General features: G+C 29.6%; 1 pseudogene across 1 annotated transcript; it reads left to right on the top strand.

The window, feature by feature from the left end:
* The first annotated feature begins 816 nt into the window (after nt 1–816).
* Nucleotides 817–2,620, top strand: LOC111276932 (cytochrome P450 89A2 pseudogene; annotated as a pseudogene). The gene has a single exon (XR_016343587.1). The product of XR_016343587.1 is annotated as a cytochrome P450 89A2 pseudogene (transcript).
* Nucleotides 2,621–5,562: the final 2,942 nt, after the last annotated feature.

The raw sequence follows: 5,562 nt of genomic DNA, 5'->3' as shown, positions 1-5,562 counted from the left end.
TTCAAAATATTTTTTTAAAAAATTTCAATAAATATATAAAAATGAATTTTTAATAAAAATAATTAAAAAACTAATTAAAACTAAAGATATTATTATTTTAATTAAAATTTTGATTTTTATATTTTTGTTGAATTTCTTAGAAATTTTTTTATTTTTCTTTGATTTTCTATTAAATTGTTCAGTTTTTTATCTTTTAATTTTTCAAAATTTTTGTAGTTTGTTTCAAAATTTTTAGGTTTTTTTAATTCTTCATAAATATTTTAATATTTTTATTCTTTAAATTGTTTCATATTTTTTTGAAAAATTTTTAGAAATTTTTATATTTTTTTAAAAAATTTAGAATTTTTAGTTTTTTGAATTTTTCAAAATTTTTTGAATTTCATTGAATTATTTATTAAAAATTTGATATATTTTATAAAAATTTTAATTATTCATAAATTTCAAGTTTTTATATTTTTAAAATATTTTAGTTTATTTAATTTTATATAATTTCTTTAAATAATTCATTTTTTTAAAAATTTTTGGAAAAAATGTTTAAATTTTTTTAATGTTAACATGATAATTGATGATGTAGGGTTTATTAGACATTTTTTGATAAATAATTATATTTTATTAAATATTCATATCATTTTTTTACATTGATTGATGAGTTAATGACATTAGTGTGAAGTAATAAAATAAATAATGAAATAAAAATAAAAATATCAAACTAAAAATTTTATTTTTTTTAAATATCAAACTATATAAAATATATAATAAAAGGGCTAAATGTACATTTATCCTCAAAAAAAAAAAAAAAAAAAAAACAATAGCCAACAGAATTCAAAACAGGACAACAATCGGATATTCCTTTAAAGCGATGGACAATCAGCTACACAGAAAAAGACAAAACACACCCGATAAACTCAAAGCCAATTTTCTCTTTTGTCACTCCATCTCCACTTATCCAAACAATGGAAACATGGTTCCTCATCCTCCTCACAATTTCCATCTCTCTTCTTCTCAAAGCCTTTCTCAATCTCTTCTACCCTTCCAAAACGCTTCCCCATAATCTCCCTCCAGGCCCTTACACATTCCCTATCATTGGCAACATCTTATGGCTCCGAAAATCTTTCTTCGAAATCGAACCAATCCTCCGCAGCCTCCATACAAAGCTTGGTCCCATGGTCACTCTATACATTGGTCCTCGTCCCAGCATCTTTGTCTCCGATCGTTCCCTTGCTCATCGGGCTTTAGTCCAAAGCGGTTCACTATTTTCAGACCGGCCCGAAGCTTTTGCTACTAATAAGATCATGTCTAGCAACCAACATAACATCAGCTCTGCCCCCTATGGCCCAACCTGGCGGCTTTTGCGGCGGAATCTGACTTCAGAAATCCTCCATCCTTCACGTATAAAGTCCTATTCTCATTCACGTAAACGGGTTTTGGAAATTCTTCTTGATAATTTAGAGTCAAAGGCTAAAACTGGAGAATCGGTTCAGGTTTTGGCTCATTTTCAATTTGCTATTTTTTGTTTGCTACTTTTGATGTGTTTTGGTGATAAGCTTTCTCAAGAGAAAATCAAAGAAATTGAAGCTGTTATGCGAAGGGAGCTGTTAGGTTTTGGAAGATTCAATATACTTAACTTTTGGCCTAGAGTGACCAAGGTTTTGCTTCGTAAGCAATGGAGGCAGCTTTTTCAACTACGTAAGAATCAAGAAGATGTGCTGATTCCTTTGATAAGAGCAAGAAAGAAAGCTAAAGAGGAGAAACTAAGCAAGGACAGTGATGATTATGTTTTGGCATATGTTGATACTTTGTTGGATTTGGAGTTACCAGAGGAGAAAAGGAAACTTGATGAAGGAGAAATCGTTAGTTTGGCCTCTGAGTTTCTTAATGGTGGCACTGATACCACCTCCACCGCTTTGCAATGGATTATGGCAAATTTGGTGAAATACCCATATATTCAGGATAAATTATTGCTTGAAATTAAAGGGGTTGTGGGAGATGAAGAGGAAAAAGTCAAAGAAGATGATTTGCCAAAGATGCCTTATTTGAAAGCAGTGATTTTGGAAGGGCTAAGAAGGCACCCACCAGGGCACTTTGTGGTGCCTCATAGTGTGACAGAAGACGCAGTCCTGGGAGAATTTTTGGTCCCCAAGAATGGAACTATCAATTTCATGGTGGCAGAAATGGGATGGGATCCAAAGGTGTGGGAGGATCCAATGGCATTTAAGCCTGAGAGGTTCTTGGGAAGTGATGATAGTAGTGGTGAAGCGTTTGACATAACAGGGAGTAGGGAGATTAAGATGATGCCTTTTGGAGTTGGGAGAAGAATTTGTCCTGGACTTGGCTTAGCCCTTCTTCATCTGGAGTATTTTGTGGCAAATTTGATTTGGAAATTTGAATGGAAGGCTATGGATGGAGATGAGATCAGCTTGGAGGAGAAGCTAGAGTACACGGTTGTGCTGAAGAATCTATTGAGGGCCCACATTTCGCCAAGGAAGAGACAAGGAGTTGATTTTCTACTTAGAAATTAAATTATATAGGTGGAGGTCAGATGTCAATTTAGCTATTAAGTATGTGCTTAATATGTATGCATGTTTCTTTCTATACATGAATCTAGAAAACTTTATAGTAAGTAGTTTTCTACGTGACTGCATCAATTAAGTAATGATTGCTAAAACCAACTAATCCAAGGTGAAATAAAAAAAAATGATTGCTAAAAGAGAGAAACCGTTATAATCTTCAGTTTTGATAATTAAGTAATGATTCCAATGAAAAAGGTTGCTGGTCTTTTGCAGGAGAGGGTGTTTTTTTTTTTTTTTTTGGGCCCATAGGAGAGGGACTTTTTATATAATATTATTCATCAATATCAGTTTTTTTTTTTTTTTTAGAGATCGAAATTACAAGGTTAAACACAGTTTTAGATAAGTTAATTTTTATGCTGATTTCATAATTATTTGGGCTTTTAATGGAAATGAGAATCATCATGTCATGATTAATCCATCGGTAGAAATTATGAAGTTTATATTAGAAATATATTTTAGAAGTTGTAAGATTTAAAGCTTTAAGATTGTAAGCAATTCTGACCGCATTAAAAAAAAGTATAATGAATGAAAGGCTTATAATTAATAATCAATTTTAATTCTATAAATTTATTTTGAAATTTTATTTACATAAGATACTTTTTGCTTTATACAAATAGAGAATAGTAAAACCGCGTTAGCTCAAGAAAAAAAAATGGCTATCCATAATTATATTTTTAAGGCAGTTTTTTATGTAAAATATTTTATTTGTGTCATATTTTATATAAAAAAATTATGTGCATAATTTATGTTGATACAAAAATATAAAATATAATTTTTTTAGTTTTATTAAATTTATTTATGATTTTTAAAAATTTTTAAATCATGTTATATTTATGTATTTTTTTATATTATTTTCGTATTATATCATCATATCATATTTTAAATTATTATGTTTATCTCTAAAGAACAAGGCATATCCGAATGCAATAATATTCTATTCCCTTTCCCACTTTTTGGAAGGAAGGAAATAGGAAACCAAATTAAAAAAAAAAAAATCCTTTTGACAGAAGGGTTTTGTCTGAAAAAATAAAAATTAAAAAAAAAAGGAAAAACTTGTACTCAAATTAAATCTCTTTTAGTTATCGGCTCTAGCCAATGAATAGGAGTTGCTACATTGTGATTTGCAAAAAGAAAGGAGAGAAATGGAAGTTTTTATGAGAATAATCAACAAACATGCAACACAAGGGAAGACTTACAATTAAATATGTATTATATATAGCAATGATCGATAAATTGTCAATTGAGAGATATTAAAATTAATTTTAAAATTAAAAATTTTGAATTTGAATCTCAATTATAATTCAATTATATTTGATAATGTTAAGGGACCTCATCCACTATATTAACTTTGTAATGCAAACCCATTCATTGATTTCCCTCACCTAGCCTAGCCTTGCAGAGAGGAAGAGGAAGTCCATAACTCATTTTTCTTTTTTGATGCAAGAGAGGTAAAAAAATCCCTAGTTTAGGGAACGAATGAATGAATGAATTGATATTCCTGAAAATTTTAATTAATGTTAGATTGGTTGTTCGCTTGTCAATAAAAAACAATACTTGTCTTTCCCTTAAATTTATCTGTATCATGAAAAATATTTCAATAGAATGATTGACTAACAGTTTTTTATTTAGATTTTTATATATTTTCATGAATATTTTATCCTAATAATTAAGTGTTTTTCATTCTTCTACCATTTATTTAAGCAAATAATAATAATAATAAAATGCAGCCCATTTCCAATTGTCTCACCTAACACTTGATTTTCTAAATGGAATAAACTATGAATGCTTTAATTTTTTTATCAACTGGTTCTAATGTCTATTTTAACAACAAATTTATTTCAAAACATGATAATATATGTGTAGACTTTGATGCAACTGATTGAGGATGGGGGCTTTCAAAAACAATAAATTGGAGATACACATACAATTTTTCATTAGTCCTTACTCCTTAGACCTGTCCCGTAACTTTTACACGTTTTTTACATGTAGTGCTATGTTCTCTAATATATAAGCACTTATGGTTCTCATAACATGCAAAAGTATATTTAAAAGTGGACTATCATTTCTCCAACTAAAAATAGAACAGATTTTGGTACATTAGTAGGATTAGATATTTAATAGTAAATTGCCATTAATCATATAGTCTATTAATAAAGTGTTTAATTTTTAATTTTAATTATCGAAATTTAATTTTTAATAATTTTAAATATAATGAAATATTTTATGGTAAGTTTAAGTATATGAGCTGTGGACATTGATTTTGTCCGGGTCTACCTTTTTTTATTTTATTTTATTTTATTTTCAAAATTTTTTATTATCAATAATAATTTTGATAATAATATTAATAATAATATTAATTTAATTAAAAATTAAAAAAATTAAGAATTAAAAATCAAAATTATTAAAATATTAATTAAAACAAACAAAAACAAACAAACAAAGGGAGCAGAAAGACAAAAAACAAAGGGCTGGTACGACGACGTCGTCGCCCCCTGTCCAGCCCTCTGCTCGACAGCCACCCTACCCAGTCCCATCAAACCTTTCAGCCCCCGACCAACCCCTGTCCAGCCACCTCTACAACTTACCCCAGCCCACCTATAGGCATCCAAATCCCCATCTTTAAAACCCTCCAGCTTTTCCCCTTAATTTCTCTCCCTAGAACAAAAAACAACCACTCAAACAGAAACTAAAAAAATGCAAACAAACCCCCCAATGTCGAAACAGAAAGCCAAAAAATCAACACGAAAAAAACATAAAAACAAAAATCACAGTCCTCACCGAATCGACGAGGAACCCAATACCAATGAGATACTTGCAACAAAAAAGAGAGATCATTAGTTTGAGTCTTTAAGAAAAAAAAGAAGGGGTCAAAAACTTCCAAACTCGATCTACGAGAATCGAGGCTATTTTCGATGAAAAGGGTACCAGATCTGAGCTCAGGAGGTTGAACAAAACCTTTTGGTCAAAAAAATTTTTTTTTTCGATCACCGGT

This window comes from Durio zibethinus, chromosome 7 (assembly GCF_047325235.1).
Source record: "Durio zibethinus cultivar Kanyao isolate XHJ-2024 chromosome 7, ASM4732523v1, whole genome shotgun sequence".
In the NCBI taxonomy this organism is placed as follows: Eukaryota; Viridiplantae; Streptophyta; class Magnoliopsida; order Malvales; family Malvaceae; genus Durio; species Durio zibethinus.
The sequence above is the reverse complement of the archived record's forward strand: the minus strand, read 5'-3'. Positions and strand labels throughout refer to the sequence as shown.